The following is an 18,826-nucleotide window of genomic DNA, read 5'->3' as shown; positions in this document are numbered from 1 at the left end:
AGGAAAACCTACATGCCACGAGGTAAAGTTGCAAACTGTAAATATAATTAAGCCAGGTAGCTTCCATGACAACAAAGAGGATTAGGGCCTGGGTGGATCTGGCCCACCATTGGGACCTGTGTGAGTAGATGTCAATCTATTTATATCCCTTCTCCCCAGGAAAACAACAACAACATAGTTTGATGTCTAAATGAAGTAATCTCTAGAAAGAAAAGGGAGATTATATTTGTTAAACTGTATAAAAAAAAATCAGAAAGATAATATGGCTTTGTTCACAGTATTACATAAAGGAGATTAAAGGCAGGAACAAGCTGCTTAAACACTGTAAACTAATTAGCTCTACGAATTGTTTTCCGAGGTTCATGAGATATGAAACATTGGCACCAGTGCGTGAAATACACTCTGCCTCAGTGCTCTTTTCAATTTATTTTTCTGTTAGTGTCATATGTATATAAGAAAAGAGCAGCCGAAAAGAAAGAGGTTACAGAGGGAGACCAGAGCCTGTCAGATGATGGAGGCTGACATTTTGTCATCTTAAGCCTGGCACGGGAGGGCCCACCTCCAATAACCTGTATAAATACCAGCTTCATTTTCTGCCATCACAGGCTACATTGCGCAAATGATGTCATGACAAGGCCCGGAGGAATTCCTGCTGCTCGGAGCGCGGGCAGCTACCAGCGCAGACAGGCCCAATCCAGCTGATGCGTCCTTCACTGGGGTCCCAGGAGCGGGGTTTTGCTGAGAGCAGATGAAGAGGACCCAGAGGGAGGGCGGGGCCAGGGGCCCACCCTCCTCAGTTTCCCATGCCCTCGTTGGAACGAGAGCTTTATTGTTTTCTTGTTCTAACATGGGATATTTTCTAGGTGGAGGACCAGCTGAGGCTATTTTTATTTCTAAAATAATAGATAAGTATATTTCTTTAAAATAGAACGGTTTGCTTTTTCTTTTTTTTTTAATGTAGCACATTTTGTCTTTTTCAGAAATTTAAATTATATTATTAGGACAGTGGGTGAACTCTTTTCCCCTGATTCTTCATCTTTCTGCGTATATTCTGCAAAAACAGGATCCATCCTCACTCCCTGCTACCATAAGCATTCCCAGATCTCCAGTTCAGGAGGAATCACCACTTCCTCTGAATTCTAGAGAAGTAGGTATAAAACCATGCATAAAAGTACCATCCTCTTTGTATTTTTCCATCAAACATCTTAAAGGCACTTGCTATTATTTCTTCCTCACTGGATCCTGGCCCAACCCTATGGAGAAGGCTGTCTCCGGGAACTGGGAACGTCCTCATGGTCAGATGCCAGTTCTCACAGAGCTAGCTGTCGCTCCTGCCCGCCCCGCATTCAGCGCTGTAGCCTATCTTCTCCCTGTTTGAAACGCTCCTGAATCCGGGAGAACCATGGGGTGGACACATGGACACATCTCAGTCCTCATTCCTGGCTTTTGCCTCTCAGCAGGAGATATGAATTCCCTGTTCCCTGCTGCACACCTCTCAGGTCTGTTTTGTTCATTGTTGTATCTCCAGACTCCAGTGCCTGCCATTATAGGAGTTCAGTACATACATGCTGAATGAATGAAATGTATGACTTCCCAGGAGGCTCCCCGGTCAGCTCCTCAAACTATTTCTCTTGTCTGCCACATCTACTTCTCGTGTGTTCTGTCATGAAGGGCTACCTCACCTCCTTCCCTTGAATCCGATTTTGGTCATTTCCAAGTTCCTTCTGCTCCCTTCTAAGCAGTCACCTGTCCTGTGAGGTTGCTCCCCCATCTCAGTCCTTCCACGCCTCTTCAGCCCCTCACCGCCCTTGTGCAAGCCTTCAGTTAGTCTTTCCCGGCCTGCTTCCTCCAAGAGGCCGCAAGTGCCTTCCTTGACTTCCATCAGAACCACTTCCCCAACCTCAAATCCGAATATATTGAAAAACCTAAGATCACTCCTGGTCATAACAAAGTCAAGACGGTTCATGATTCATAGCATCCAAAGCATCTTTCAGTCTGGCCCTTGTTTATATTCCTCACTTCACTCCTTCCTGTTTCTGCCTTCAACACTCAAGCCTGGTCTTCCAGTGTCTCAGCAGCTTGGTTCTGCTTCCACTGTGGCTTCTGAGAAGGCCCTGTGAAGCCCTCCTTTAAGGTGTTTGCCTTTTACGCACTTATCAAAGGGAACCAGGTGTTCACGTGGCTGGATTATTGAACACCTTCCTTTTCCAACACAAAAGCTTTGGAGGGCAGAGTCTGTGTCATTAGACTTGATATCACCCAGGACAACGTTAACATGTAGACTGGTGCATTACATTGAAGAAAAAAAAAAGGAATTCTCACCTCTACTATACTCTACCATATATTATAATTCATAATTGGTAGTTGGCATTTCTTGGTCCCTGTCACTGAACTCCTTAGGGGCAGAGAGCATCTTCATACATCTTTGTACCCTTTCATGGGGCAAGAAGGTGCACACACAATGTGCTTGAATTTAATGTTAAGTAAAAAGAGTAGATTCAACTGGGTAAAAATGCAGACAATTCTAGCCATATGTTGATTTATGGAAAAAATTCTTCAATTTGAGCATTTTAGTAGTCATATCAAAATAATATGTTAGGTTTTCCCATTTCAGTAGAGCCTTGTAGCTGTGGAGCATATCAGTGGGGCACTTGGGCATACGTATACTATATTTTCTAATGACTTCCTAAAAAACCCATAGAAACAGGTACTTGTAGGTTTTTTGGACATTACATTGTAGAATTAAAGCAGTACTATTTAACTAAATTTGAGTATTTTACCTTTATTATGAAAGAATATTTTCAGATTGCCAAGTATTATATTCTGGAAGCCCTATTTACTTTATTTTGTTTTGCAAAATATACTGGTATGCATTTTTTTGTGTGTGTGTGTGTAGGAAATTAACAGTGAGGGCTCTGGAGTCAAAGTTCCCTGAGATTTGGTTCCCTAGTCTGTAAAATGGGGCAATAATAATCCTGTTCATCGGGAAACGGGGAAGATCTGAGATAGCGCCTGTAAAGCGCTCAGCAGCGTGTCCGGCACACACTCAGATGTGGTTAGGTCATGTTATCCTTCTGTTCCCATTGGCTTTGTATAGGGAGGGAGCTGTGTGTTTGGAGGGGAACCTCTGGAGACAAGTCTCATGGACTTTTCTGGTACTTGCTAGTTCATGAACAGAAGTGGCAGGGAGTGACTCCCTAGAACACGTATGTCTCCAGTAACCTCAGAACCCCGGGGTGCCAGTAAATCACTTTTTGTCCTGAATAAGGGTAGCTATAATTTAGGTTTTGTAAAAATATGTTTTCATTTATTGAGGTCAGTGCATTTGTGTCGAACAATGAAACCTGACAAGAAAAATCAAGGGTAGCCTGGGCACTGCTCAATTATTACTCTGCTCAGATTTTAATTAGCACTAGTTGTAGAAGAAGTGCTATTTTTATTATCCATTATCATGCACTTGCTTACACATTTATCCCGGGGTTAGAGGTGTTTTTATTGTTATTATTATTATTATTATTATTATTTTTGTTGGCAACCAAGACAATAGTTTTGACTTTGGAATTACAAATTGCCAACTTGTTTATTAAACAATAATGACCAAAAATATGAGAGTGCTATTTCCTAAACTTGTACACATCTTTACAAACTAGAGTAATTCATCGTTAAGATGAGGCCATTAGCCTTCATTTATTCACAGTGTTATTCTGGATCCCTTCACTTATAAATTATTTTTAAAATCTCAAATAAAATTCCCTTCTTGGATCAAGGACTTTTATTTATGTTTTTAGCTTTATTTGGGTATAATCGACAAAACTGTAAGATATTTAAAATGTACAATGTGATGATTTAATTAGAGAACTTTTAATCAGTATTAATTATCAACCTGTATTTTGCATCTCTTTTAATATAGTATTAGCTTTGTGATTGAAAGGTTAGCATTGCTTAATTATATGTTTTTGGAGCATATATGTTATATATTTATATATAAAACATAATTATGTTTTGGAGCATATATTCCTTAGGGAAGTATAAAAACTCCCATAAATAAATGGAAGTTTCCTTTTAGAAAGCAGACTAATGAAGTATGAACCAATCTAATGACAATAGTAAATGGAGGCATGAAAAAATTCAATCCCTTTACAAAAATAATTAGATACTAAGAGACTTTATTGGTTCCAGAAGTAAACTCAGGTGACCCTGTCTTATTTATTAAGACCGATGAGCTCTAGTTGGTATGTTTATTCCTTTGCCCTGCCACTTTTCAGCATTTTTTACATGCTGTCTAGAAGTTTGCAACTTTCATGCTATATATTTTTTCCTGTCTGACTTTTATGACTTCCCCCATAAAATGTATTGGTTGTCTGAGTCTCACAAATCCTAAACTACTTAATGGCTCTGGCTGCATCCATTATGCTGTTCTGTGTGTTTGTGTGTTTTTTCTCAGACATCTGTGTAGATAGCTTCTGAAATTTACAAAACCTTTGTAACTAATCCCATAGGTTGACCTGAGCAGGGGCAGTGTTTGTTGCTGCTAATTACACAGTGCAAACCTTTGGGAAATCGGCCCTTTGTTAATGATGAATTTGAGCAAGCAACTAAACATTGCTGAATAATGCTGAGAATATTACTTGCCTAGGTCTTTATGCCTATAGATCCCCTGCCTGCCCGTCCTTCTTCCATAGATGGCTGGCTGTTGTGCTTGATGAGCATATTAATTGCTGGCTGAGGAAGAGAACAGAGGCGTTTTCTTTGGCAATGGGGTGTAACGAACAGCTGTGCGATGAGGCACATGTGGATTATTAGGTATGACATAATGAGTAGTATTTCGATCATGGAGTTATATATTTACATATCTGTTAAGTTTTTTTTTTTTTTATGTGTTTGTTTTTGTTAAGCTTTATCCTTCCTAAGGCTTGAAAACCTGCCCCTATATCGCAGTGGTTATCACTAAAAATGGCCAGAAATCCCACTGCTACCAATCAGTTATGCTACCTCTAAAATCATCCTCTGATTGATAGCTTGTTAAAGTGAGTTTCAAAACCAAGGGGAACTCTCTTTGGAGTAGGTATGTATTTGATTTAGGGTGTATTGATTTACATAATTTAGCAAATAAAGTACTGTGCAGTTAAAGGCCGGGAGATATTTACTCTTACCTAAATTGAAACAGAAGAAGACATTCGTTTGTGACCTAGATCGGTCATGGGTGCCATCCCGGGCAGGTAGAAATCAGTCAAGCCACACCTTTGGTAGTTTGGTTATTAATATCAGGTCCATACACAAAAAAAGTAGGATTATATAGAGAATTTAAAGCAAACTTATAACAGCCTGGCCATTGGGGCTCGGTTGATTGAGTGTCATCCCATGCACCAACAGGTTGCTGGTTGGATGCCTGGTTGGGGTGCATGATCCCCTCCTCACAAGTCTCTGTCTCTCTCCCTTCCCTCCCCCCCCATCCCTCTCCCTTCATCTCTGGAAAAAATCAATAAAAACATATTTTGAAAAAAACAAACACCTGAAAAGCAAAGGAATATAATCAGTGTAATTGCCACAAATACAACATAGAAAATTTTCTAGAGCAGGAATACCTTTCTGTTCTTTTATAGTTGCACATGCCATTTTAGGTCTAGATTTATACCTGTAAACACTCCAGAAAGATGAGGGTTTCTCCAGGGGTTACTGTACTGATCGCCTAGTTCAGAAAATTAGGTATTTATTATCTAATCTATTTTAGGAGAAGATAAAGCCTTAAGGGTAGGTGTGCAAATATCCATATTTTAATACTCTTCACTATTCTGTGTAGTATCTTCTTTATATACATTGACCTATTCATTAAATGTTTCTTTGTATTCTTACCAAGGGGAACTTTCTTTCTCTATAAGCCTGTGTCTCCCCTTTGAAACTGTGTGATGCGTTGTGTTTATTTTTGCTTCAGCCACTAGGAAGCTCAGTTAGGTTTTGTGTTCAGTGGCCACACAGCCTCTCTTGTTCCCTGCACAAACCCAGCAGACCTAGCACATAGTCATACAGGCTAAATAAATACTCAGGCAGCAAATGTATGACTTAAAGTCATTTTTCATTATAACTGACTTCCCATCCTCTTTATTTTTGCCTTCTGTTTTGTTTTGTTTTTAAGCTAAGATGTAATGGTCTCATTAGGTTTGATTCTTGTTTGTGAACCACAACAAATAATTTCATGTGGGAGTCGGGATAGAATAAACATGAAAGGAATATGCTTCTGTTGTACATAGTAGCAACATGGTGTGTGTGTGTAAAAAGCATTTTAAATATAATAAAATGGACTAAGAAGAAAACATTTCTTTAGGGAATTAGAGTTGAAGAATTCTGACACATAAAATTCTAGGAATTGGACTTGATGAAAAGGTAATAATGTATTCCCTCCCCCCAACCCCAATTCTACTCAGATATTCTCACTGAACTGGTCATTGTCATTTATTTTATAGTTAATTGAACCAGAGGGGAGAAACACAGGAAGAGTGGGGTCTGCTTTGAAACTGTAAACAAGCCAGCTGATCGCTTTGTTTATCAGCAAAGCAGCACTGGATCCGTGCTCCGTGTGGGAGCTTTGAAAACATAGACTGGTAAAGGTTCACATGTTTTCATTCCAAGTGTTATGTACTGCAGCTTTGCTCTCAAGAGTGTAGTTCTTCATAAACTCTCAAGCCACCCGGGTATCTCCCATCTCATGTTTTATTGATTTTCAGACTATACCATTTCAAACAGGTGCCATGCTGTGAAAAACATGAACACAGTCGGAAATTCACCCTTGTAAAATATTTCGACATTAGACATTTTAAAAGGATCTGGGAAGTGTTGATATTAATTAACAACTTCCCGTTGCTCCAGTAACAGTTCAGCCTGGGCATTTTCAGACTCTGAAGTTGTGTAATCTCAGATAGAACAATCCAGAGGGCATTCTCACTTTGGGTGGTATAATTGGGACATCCTCATGAGAAATATGCAACAAGGTTGTCAGTTCCCTAGAAAAATCTATCTACAGATAGATATGCAGGGTTATGGTGTTGTTGGCATAGTCCGTGAGCAGCCCTCAACATTATTACTGGCTTTTCAGGCCTCGGTCCTCTTTTATCAATGCTACAGATTAAAATAACTTCCAAAGCACTTTGAAAATATTGTGCTACTGAAAGCCTTAAAATTTCTTGACATTTTTCTTCCTGGATCCTCACCATGTCCTTTGTCATGGACAGCAGTAGCATTTTTCTCTTGAGTTTCTAGGAAATTTCACATAAACCACCATCCTCCACCAAAACCCTGATACAGTTTCCCATGCTAAATTTCCATAGGGCATTAATGAGCCCTGCAGACCATCTGCCGGTTCACACTTAGCCAGCTGAAGTTGACGATACTGATAACGAGGTAGGTGTGAAGTGTATGAAATGATTAGCCACCTCACAAGAGCGGGGCGGGGGGGGGGGGGTGCGTACCAGTACCTGTTTGAATAGATCGTGTGTTAATTCACAGAGACAAATTAATTATTAACATGTAATGCTGTATAACTTACAGGGAGAGAAAAGGATTGTTTATTCATCATGCCACTCTGACACCTCTGTTCAACAGGGACCGTGTTCCAAATGCCACAGGTGGTAACTTGAGGATACGTCTGTGATAACTTAGTAGTCACCACTTCCTGGACAGGCAAACATCCTAGGCCAGAAGTTGACTTGGTGTGGTGCACTCCTCAGGTAGACGCAGGAAGGAAGCTCAAAGTGCATAATCACTATCTGAACCGAGGGGCAGTCATTATTCTTCTAATAGGCAGTGATTTTTATGGAAATGTAATAGCCCTTGAATGGGCTTTGAGTTACATCCTTTGCCCTTTCACTGAGAATGGCCTTGAATAATCATGTGTCTACCTTGTCTGATCTTCATGGCTTCTCCTGGCTCCCTACCCCTGGCTGGTCAGCCAGCATCATTCTGAAACAGTTGCTGGTCTATCTACCCCATCTTCAAAATGAGCGACTCTTGGCTGAAACACGGTGGCTGAATATTAGTGATTTTCATTCCAAAACAGACTTAACAAGATTGAAGTAGTGTCCCCCATATTAGCCAATATTTGATAGCAACAGGCTAGAAAGTTGGTGGCCTGGAGACAGGCTCCCCCACAGGGTAAAGCCATCCCAGGATGCCTGGGTGGTGACTCGCAGTTGAGCCGTCCCTCATTGCAGAGCAGAGACGCGGCTGCAGGACCACGCCTCGCGCCTTCCCTCAGTCACGCTTGCAGCGAAACTCAGCGGGCGTTTCTGATCCTCTGGGAAAGTTCTACATTCAAAGTCAGACTGTCTGGAATCCTTGAAAACTTGATTCAGGCTGTTCTGTGTTGATAAATATTTCTTAAAGTAGAAAACAATCTATAAAATATTATGTGCAAACTCTGTGAAGTGACAAAGAGAGAGGTTCTTTGGCATGGGAGGTGAACGTCCATGCTACTGCTACCAGGCAGGTGCCTACGTGAGAAATGCAGGCCTGGTGCGTGCGTGTGTGTGTGTGTGTGTGTGTGTGTGTGTGTGGTGGTGGTGGTGGTGGTCAGGGCCCTGCTGAACGGGATGTCTGCTACCTATTCCAGCAGAATATTTCCATGGGAGGTGAATATGGACCCAGTGATGCCAGATCCTCTCATTTTTCTTATTTTTTTTAATGTATTTTTTATCCTTACCCGAGGACATTTTTCCATTTTTTGTTCAGATAGAGTGGGAGGGAGAGAGAGAGAGAGAAAGAAACATCGAAGTGAAAGGGACACATCGAGTGGCCGCCTCCCGCACAACCCAACCAGGGCCAGGGACAAACTGCAACCGAGGCACGCGCCCTCAGTGGGAACTGAACCGGGGTCTCTCTGGACCGCAGGCCGACGCTCTAACCGTTGAGCCAAACCAGCCAGGGCTCATTTTTCACAAGAAGGCAGAAATCGGTGCTTTACATGGAACCTCTGGATTTTCAAATGTTGTTCAGATTATTCTGAAACACCAGGCTGGCCAAAACTGAACACATATGGAGCTGAAATCGGGCCATAGGCCACTGGCTGACAGGCAGTCATTTATGGAGCTCTGTAGCTAAACCACGAAAGTAGTGAACTGACCACGTGGATATTAAAATCACAGGAAAACATAATTGTTAATGAATTAGAACACTGAACCAAAATGTGTTCCAGAGCTAAAGAAGTGTGTCATGGTATGACGTCCATTCCGCACCAAATTAGAGATGACTAAGCTAACCATATTTTCAGATCCACTCAGCTTTGAGAATTGGGTCTATCACAGCCACAGTTCCTGACTTTGGGCATAGTTCTGTCAGCCTCTCCAGTGAGCTGTAGTTAACATGTGTACACAAGACAGCATCCATAGTAATAACCTGGAGAGCAGCCTGCGTGTCATTGGTGAAAGAGCTAGGTCTTCTCAGTGTATGTTGCAAAGAGAATCAGGGGAATCCGTGAGAAGCTGGCTGGTCATTTTTGAGAAAATTAAGAATGCTATCCAGCTCGGCCTGTGGTTGAGTGTTGACCCATGCACCAAGAGGTCACCAGTTCAATTCCCTGTCAGGGCACATGCCCAAGTTGTGGGCCCGATCCCCTGTGAGGGGCACGCAGGAGGCGGCCAATCAATGTTCTCTGTCATCAATGTTTCTATCTCTCTCCCTCTCCCTTCCTCTCTTTCTCTAAAATCAATGAAGAAAAAAAAAATTAAAAAAAAAACAGAATGCTATCCAAAAAAGAGGATGAATAAAGGAAATACTTTGAAGACTCAAACCCTACTAACTTCAGTCGTGTTAGACTGCTAAAACCCAGGTCTGGAATGTAGCACTGGGGAATGATGTGGCTTACTTGAGCCAAAATTTGAGTTGTGGAGTGGGAGTTCCAGAGGCAAAGTCTCAAAGTGTCAGCTGTACAAAGGCTATAACTTCAAACAGTGTGTTGCTGAGCTGAATCTCCATCAGTAACAACATCTTGGAAGAGGGCAGAGTTGTTTGCAGAAAAACAGTGGTCAGGATCCCTGGAATGAGTGTGAACAGCCCGAGGAGGTAATGCATAGGTGAATGAAGAGTTCAAGCAGGTGCTGGGGTTGGGGACGGAGGGGGCTCCATTTACAGTGTTGAGATTCCTGCAGGGGCTAAGAATATCAAAGGTTTGTTCAGATATCCTTGAGCCTTTTCATCGGCTTGACATTTGCATCCCTTGGTCCTACCAGCTTTATTTCAGCAGTGAGTGTGCTCAGATGACTGAGCTGGCTCATGTTACTGATTGCTATCTGTTTGTCATTCTAGCCCTCTTACCTCCCACATGAGTTGTACCTTTTTGGTGCAAATAAGCTACCAGAGCTAGCCTTGCTTGATCTCTGTGCTGCAGATGTCTCTAATTAACTTGATTGAGACAGGTCCGTGGGATCCTGTTGCACAGTCTGACAAGACCCCTGTCCTGGGAGGCACTATCCTGTCACCTGATGCATACTTCTTGCTAATGTCCTTTGGGCAAAGTTTATTAAGAACTAAAGTCTTCAAGTGCCCATGCTTTTAATATGTAAGCTGTGGAGTGATGGTTGCTAATGAGCAACCAGGATTGTAAAAACTATCTCATGTTCTCCTTTAGGTTCTGAGAAAAAAAATCTCAAGAGACCTTTACTAACTTCTAGTGTTTTAACATCCAAAATGTTACAGTTTTTGTCATGACTAATACTATTAACATTGTTATTTGTAGCAGCTAAGAGAAACATGGTCTTAACTCATTGTAAACATAGACCCTTCAGTGATTCTATTATGATAAAGCAAGTGTTTGGAGGTACTGGTTTTGCTAGTTCTGAAATCTGTAAGCTGTCCCATTACTGTAGTTGAAACTGACTCTGAGCCCGGTAAAGATTGGCTTTGTTTTTATTTCCCTCAACATCTTCATTTATTCGGTAGTAATAAATTATTCAGTTACATTTTGTATTTTGCGTGTATGTTGTTGTTGTTGTTGTTTTCACGTGTGTGCATGTGTTTTCTTTGAATAGCTATAGGTTTTTCTAGAATTTCCAGATCTTTTGTATTACCAGTCAAGACTTAGGGCTATTTATTTTGACTCTCTGCAAGAATATCCTATAGCAGTTATTTCTAAAATATCCTCACACAGAAATCACTTACTAAATGTTGAAAGAAACAATAGAGAAATCTTCAACTACATATAGGAACTATATGTGTAATATTAGTGACTTTATTATTCCCTACAGGTATAATGTCAAGCAGTGAAGGAGAGTACTACATTCTTTTACTTTTTTTACTTTTAAGTTCTGTTTTCATTGGTTACTGTTTATATCTGAACCAATTATCAAATGCATACTTTTGGCACCATTCAGTAGAAGGCTTACCAGCATGAATCTTCACAATCTGTGGTTCAGCATCCTAAGCAACAGTGCCTTGACCATAATTTGCAAGTGGATTAACCTACTAGAAAAAGAAGTTCATTATCAATTATCCAGGCTGCATTATTCGATCAGAGGATTGGTATGTCTGTCCTCAACTGACTAGCATGAATTTCTAGGCCATGTACCGCAAAATGAAGGATAAAGAGATGATGGAGCCCAGTCGATGTGGCCCAGTGGATTGAGTGTTGTCCCATGTACTGAGAGGTCCTGGTTTGATACCACATCAGGGCACATGTCCGGGTTTCGGGCTCGATCCCCAGTAGGGGGCATGCAAGAGGCAGTCAATCAGTGTTTCTCTCTCACTTTGATGTTTCTATCTCTCCCTTTCTCTCTCTTAAAAAAAAAAATCAATAAAAACGTATTTTTATAAAAGAGAGAGCGAGATTATGGAGACGTGGTCCTCATCAATGCCTAGGAATAGGAAATGCAATTGGGATCATGTCCCAGATTTACAAAAGATTATCTCTATAAATACATGCTCTAGTGTAATAACATTCTCAGTCCAGTTGGATCTCAGAAAAGGAAGAGTTCTTTGTGGGCCGAGAAGGTGGTGAAAGCTTCAAAGAGGAGCTTAACCATTGGGAAGAGCCCAGCGGAAGCATTAGGGAAGGCTAGGCCAAGGGAGGATCAACAGAGGCCTGGGCTGGGAGTTCACGGGCAGGTGAGAAGACCAGGTTGACGAGGGAGTCCTGACATTGTGGTTGGATAGGGGCAGGGGACCCAAACTGAAGGACCAAACATGAGTTAGGTCTGCTTTTGTAGAAAGGGAGTCACGTGGGTTCTTCACCCAGGAAAGCCTGATGGGTTAGGAGAGGAGAAAGGAAGGACATGAGGGAGAACACTTCCAGAGCTCATGATGCTAATCCACACCTGTGACGTAAGGCCCCAAAGAGCCTGTGGTATTAGAATAGATCCTGATAGTTCGGAGCAGATAGCAAAGCAAGAACTCATCAGAATTGGTTAACAGACAGGCTTCTGTTGAAGAAAAGAAATGGGGGGTGGGTATCTTTCTCCTGATTTCATTTTATCATTCTTCTGTGGACCTTCATCAGAGAGCAGGGAAATAGAGAAACAAAATTTCAAAAAGTTCATTTTAGCCATTATTCGCAATGTTAATCTTTGATGAATGAAAGGGGAGACGGATTTATGGATTGTTGAAGAACTGCTACAATTGAGGGTTGCTATGGAATTGAGACACTTTAAACTTCCATCTATGCATCATTAGGAGAAAACATTAGCAACTGACTGATTCTATGAGCTTCTCCGGTCAGTCCTCCAATTTTAATCCAATAAGACTGAGATCGGCATTAATGGTTTATCTGCTATTATACCACTCTTAATGGTGCAGGCTCACTGCTGACACGCACATGGCAATTGGAGATCAGTCATATCCTGGGATATACTTCATCACCCTTAGAAGCCATACGATGATTGGATGTCATTCGCTTTTGGTCCAACGTGGAGGCTTAAAACGGCATCTCTGGCTATTCAGATAAGCCTTTTTCAGGACAGTATGGCAGCTCAGGAGCAGCAAGGGAGTGTGGTCCCAGGACCACTGCCGCAGAAGCAGGTGGCCAGCACGTGCCTGCATTGTCAGCGAGAGGGTTGCTTGACAGGGAAGGAGAGGCTCTCCTCCAGCTGGAGGTGCGCTTCTGCGTTTCAGAGCGCCTCCAATGAATTTTAGACTGAGAATCTCATTCTCCTAGAACTATCACTTGAGAATCAGAGTAATTATTTCCTATTGCCCTTTGTGGAATACGGTTATAATTGCATTACTGTTAACGGGTGTTCGCATTAACACTTAATTGTTCATGTCCTCCTGATTGGGAGGAAATCATCACCTCTTCATATTTCATTGCCAGGAAGAGCTGTTAAATTCAAAAAGGATCGTTTGAAGCATCCAAATGGAGAAATGAGAAAAGATGCTAGAATTTCAGAGGCAGACTTTGTCGAGTGACTTCTCTTTCTGGTGTGTGTGTGTGTGTTTACTCCTAATGCATTGTACGCCTGCCTCATTTTGAAGTTAAGCCTCAATGCACAGCCGATCACTGGAAAGTAACAGGGATTCCTGTGTGGCGTGGAAACGGCTCTGGGTTCAGGGTAGGAAAAGGGCAGGAACTTTCTCTGAGAGCTGACATCCTGTTTGAGTGTTGAAAGACACATTAACAAGAAAAGAAAGCGGCCACTGTGGCAAGGTCAGCCCGAAAGCGGTGGGCTCCAGGCTTTGGCTTCCAGATGATTGTTAACCTCTTCCTTCACAATATACTGAACTGCCTGTTGTTTATAACTGAGCGAATCATTGGCTTAGCTTCGCAGCAGGAACTGAAATATTTTGAGAAGTCTTGATTCAGACGTGCAAAAAAAAAAAAAAAAAAAAATCAAGAGAAAGAGGAAATACCAGAATTATATCAATCTTTGAATCTGTTAAGGGGAATATTGTTCGGGGGATTTGAGGATCTATTTTAATTTGAATGCAGGGCGGGCACCTCTGTGACACTGGGTTGGAAAGAGAGTTTTTCAGGGGCTGGAAAAGGAATAACGGGCTCCATGGACATTTGACGGGTCCGTCTCACAAAGCCTGGCATTTGATTTAATGTTATGCCACTGCTGTCTTGAAATTCTTAATAATTTTAGAACAAGAAGTCCCACATTTTAATTTTACGATGGGCCCTGCACACTGTGTAGTTGGTCCTGCTGAGCACTCCTTGGTCGCCGGAGCAGATGTGGTTTAAATTTCACCAAATGTGCTAGAAGCCAGGTTCTCCTCAGCCACCCATGAGTAATTAAATTCTGCACTCTTATCAACACACAAACAGGTTTGACAACTTTGAAAGCTTGTTCCTTTGAAAATGTCCTTTAGTTAAGCAGCTGTATTTCCTTAATGCTTACATGATCCCAAATAACCTGTTTGACCTAAATATTTTTTAACTTTTCAGCTGGGTATTTCTACAGCCGATGTAGACTACGGATTCATGTTGAAATAAGGACAGATTAATTAGTTTAGTTTCATACACGTTTTAATGCACACTTCAACCAAAAGAACTGTTAAAGCTGGTGGAATAGCAAAAAAATGGTGAGGTTTTAACACTCCAACACCCTGGGGCACATTCCTTAGTTCGAAGGGTGGGATTATTTAGACCTGGAAGATTTCAAAAGCACCTTCTCAGGAAGGTCACCTGCCAGTGGGGTTGTGCAGCATGGACCTTGAACGCTGCCTTATCAAGTTCTGCACCAAGTGAGGAACTACTCCGTTTTATTTTGCTCTGTGACTCATTAGCTTTATTTCTCATAAACACACTTCCCTTGCAAGTACAATCTAAAAAGTTCTGTCATTAACAGCAATTTTGTTTTCCCTGCCTAAGGGAGACTGTTTTCAACAAAATATGTGCATTGTGACAATGTGAGTCTTGCCTGTTTAAAGCTGTAAGTATAATTTCTTTTTTATTGGGTACTCAACTAACTTTCTGCCAAAACAAAAGACAGTCAAGATTTCTTCCCTTCTAAAACATTGTGATTTCACATTTCTCTGCACATGTTTTAAAGCACGTTTTACATAACTCTGCTTTTTAAAAAAAGAAAGCTATATGGCTTTATGTGTTATTAGTTCTACAAGGATGTCAGTGATGTTGAGCATTAAATGAAGCGTAAATAGGTCATGAAAAGAGAACAAAATGCTGTGTTGCATTTGAAAATTTGGATTTAAATGGTTCATTCCTGTAACTATAATGTGATTGTGAATTTACCATAAAAAAAAAAAAAGCAAACTGCATGGAAACCTGATTTTGATGTCAGCATGTATGCGTACGTACATTTGCTACCTTTCTGATTGTTTTTGATCTGCTGTGCAAAGGGAAGGACCCTGGGCAGTGGATCCCAGATCTCTTTCCTGCTCCTGCCTGTGAAGTGTCCTGCATTCCATTCGCTGCCTCTAGGTGCTGCCGTCAGTGCTCAGGGCTGGCTGCTCTTGCTGGCTCTCCCTCTTAGATTTCACTTCTGGGTCATTGAAGCCTAAAGGTAAAGCTGCTTAGATGACCCAGTTTCTCAAACTTTGATCATCTATGTGCCAGGGTTTATTTAATTTTTTTTAAAAATATAGACCTAGCCCATCTGGTGTGGCTCAGTGGCTGGGTGTCGACCCATGCACCAAGAGGCCACCAGTTCGATTCCCGGTCAGGGCACATGCCCAGGTTGTGGGCCCAGTCCCCAGTGGGGGGCATGCAGGAGGCAACCAGTAGATGTCCTCTCTCATTGATGTTTCTTGTCTTTCTCCCTCTACCTTCCTCTCTCTCTCTCAAGTTAATAAAGAAAAATTATTGAAAAAAATTAAAATTAAAAAATATATAGACCTAATATTTTTGAATGAAAACTTTATATTCTTCTCCTAAATATTACTTGCCATGAGTAATATTACTTGTCAGAAGTAAGCAAACGAGGGGAGGGTCTGTTTCTGAAGCCTACTCTCTTGTTCATGTAGAGAGGAGACTGTAGGTGCTGAAGACCTCTTAGCACCACACTGAGATTTTCTCCTTGAACTTAAAAGGAGGAGGCCCATAAAGGAATCCTTTTCTCATTCTGTGACCCATTGTTTGTTAATGCTATATCCACATATCACCTGTACTTCTCGTAATACTGCAAGAAGTCTAGCTCATTTGCTTGGAAAACACTGCCTTAAGTGATGAGATTTGATAGATTCTGGGGGGGCGGGGGCCCTCACTTGTCATGTTGTCTCAATTCCACCATTATAATCATTCCCTTAGACTTATATTTCGATTTTGTTCAGTAATTACCTATTTAAATGTAAATTACTCTGTAACCTCTTAGTAGTCTTCTAAAGATTGGTTTCCCTTATTAAGACTAGGCTCCCCCAAAGAAGGACACAGGTTAGAGATTCAGGCTGGGGAGAATAAAAATCTTCAGACAAACATACTCTTCTCCGTCAAGTTAGGGTTGTAGTGTCTTTTTAGGCATTTCTCTCAGGCTAGGATTGTCTCTCTGTTTCCCTCAACTCTGGATGTCCTACTTTCTACAACCACTTGGCTCAAATGCCAGCACCTCCGCGCCCTTCCCTGGTGGCCCGCCTCAGGTGTTCAAGGCTGTGCACATCTGACATAAGTCACCACACTAGCTTACATCAGAGCTGGTTTCCAGCTCACCTTATCCCCTCTGTCTAGTAGATACCATCGCAGTGGTGTCAGGACAGGAGACCTGACTTCATGGATGGTGTCAGAAAGTGGGTGTCACAAAGCACATTTCTCTAGGCTGATTTTGCAAGAATCGTCCTCATGCAGCACAGCTGGGTAGGGCAGTATTCCAGTCACCCAGTTAACCAGCTGGGTTCCTGTGAGTATGATTCATCAGAACTGGCAGGCACTGAGGTGTGCTGAGGGTGGGAGTGGGGAAGGGAATTTGGGACAGAGAAGCCATTTCTATCATTTCAGCTCAGGTGCCCAGCTCCACTTGAACTCTTTTTCCAAGTGTAGCTGACTGGCTAGCATTTGTGGACAAGGAAGATCAGGTATTATCTCTGCAAAGCATAGCAGTGACTCAGCATTAATACCTGCACCTTTGACTTAGACTATGGCTTACTAGGATTTATGAGCTGCTTATTGTCTCTAAATCCACAGTGGGACTTTGGTATCATAGTGGAGTATTGGCAGTGCGAGGGCAAACTGGCATCGTGAAAGGATGCATCTTTAAATAACCCCGGGCACCATCTTTGGAATCATAGTCTCATAAAATGTCCTTTGGGTCAGAGACACCTGGAGTTGAATCCTAGTCCCACAGTTAGAAGCTGGATGACTTGATGTGAGTTAGTCAGCTTCCTGGTGCTCCAGACTTTTCTCATGTAAGCCGGAGATGATGATGAGATCATAGTTCCTACTTCAGGTGTTACTGAGTAGCCCAGGGAAGGCAGGGTGGTTACAGAGCACACAGCACTGTGTCTGACGTTAGCAGGTATGAAACCTAGCTCACTTTCCTTCTCTTGATTTTTCTTTAAGGATCTCAGGCTTTGTTTTGCTTGGAGCATGTGTATTGCTGGGAATGCCTACCCCCACCCCCTACAGTGTGGGCATAGGCTGAGGACGATAGAATGGACCGAGCGTGTCTTGGTTCTAGAAGTGTGCTGGCCCAGTCTCCCAGGCTAGGAAGCCAGGCGCAGAGAGTGCCAGAGTTATTCCCCTGCCTCCTATTTAAAACCTCATAATTATTTAACCACCTATTTATTTGATTCTCAGTTGTGTTGGACTGAGGTTCTCACACACTGATGGCCATGACTTCATGAACACCACGCTGGCATTACTATCATTGGCTCACACTATGAGGCAAAGCCACAAATCTTTTGTGGTGTCCTTGGTGTAAATAAAACCTTGGTGCTCTGCCCTTGTAGGAGCAGCCCATGACTTGTTTCTAGGGTGTACCTGGCCATACTAATTCTTCTAGTGTTCTGCATAAGTTATGACAGAACAAGATCTAGGAAACAATGAAATCACGTCGGGTTGTCATCTAAGGTAATCTTCAGCCATTATCTTTAGAAGTTAACTGTTGCTGATCCCTCTCCCCAGGTATGTAGGAAAAGATGGCCTTGGGAGGAACTTGGAAAGAAGTCAAGGTGAAGTCTGGTGTATTATAAGTCATAATTTGGGTCACATTTGAAAAAAAAAACAAAACACTGCACTGTTGCTGTTGGTAACCATTGGCCTAAGGAAAGGCAGTGGTTCAGAAACTTGTTTTTCTTTAAAATACTCAGAATGGCAAGTTTGGGTCACAGGTGTAAACCCTTAGGCCCTGCTTCCTCAGTGAGCTCAGTGCTGGTCTCAAGGACAAAAATGAGAAAGAAAAAAAGAAGTTTTGCATTAAAAACAGGTTTGCCTCTCCAGGCTGAGGGGCGGCTATGAATGTGGTCTCTGTCAGGACCTGGAGTGAGGAGACAGAGTTGGAAACAGTAGCTATGGACTTGAGGTGTTTATTTTCCCCTCTCCTCTTCCCTGGCATGATAAATGTTGCTCATGGGGTTGGTGTTGCTTCAGAGTTCTTTCTGTGTGATAAGTGAAGGCTAGCTGCATGAGGACTGGTACTTAATTTGAGCCTATGGACAACTCCCCTTTTGCCTAGGATTCTATTTGTAACAGTTTGCTCAGTGGGTTTAACTAAACTGTCAGGAAGGCAGAGGGCTGAGTTATTAGAGTTCATTGTGGAAAGCTCGGCAGGAAATGAAACTGTTCACCACCCCAGAGAAAGGAGTTGCAGCCGGGAAGGAGAATGTTGGGACCTGGAATCCCCTGTGATACGCTGTTTCTCTGGACAGTTATGTGCAGAATGTCTGCCTTTTGTCCCCCTAGGACAGGAGACAATAGATTGGGAAGCAGCATCACCTCTGTGTTTTGCCCCCACCTTTGCTC

General features: G+C 42.1%; 1 protein-coding gene across 2 annotated transcripts in view; it reads left to right on the top strand.

Annotated features, from left to right (window-relative positions):
- EFNA5 (ephrin A5) overlaps nucleotides 1–18,826 on the top strand; it is a 271,255-nt gene that overhangs the window by 172,270 nt on the left and 80,159 nt on the right. The gene's annotated exons all lie outside the window — the stretch shown is intronic.

The sequence above is a fragment of the Molossus molossus genome, unplaced genomic scaffold (genome assembly GCF_014108415.1).
Source record: "Molossus molossus isolate mMolMol1 unplaced genomic scaffold, mMolMol1.p scaffold_m16_p_3, whole genome shotgun sequence".
NCBI lineage: Eukaryota > Metazoa > Chordata > Mammalia > Chiroptera > Molossidae > Molossus > Molossus molossus.
Note: the sequence above shows the minus strand (reverse complement) of the source record. Positions and strands in the feature narration are given on the sequence as shown.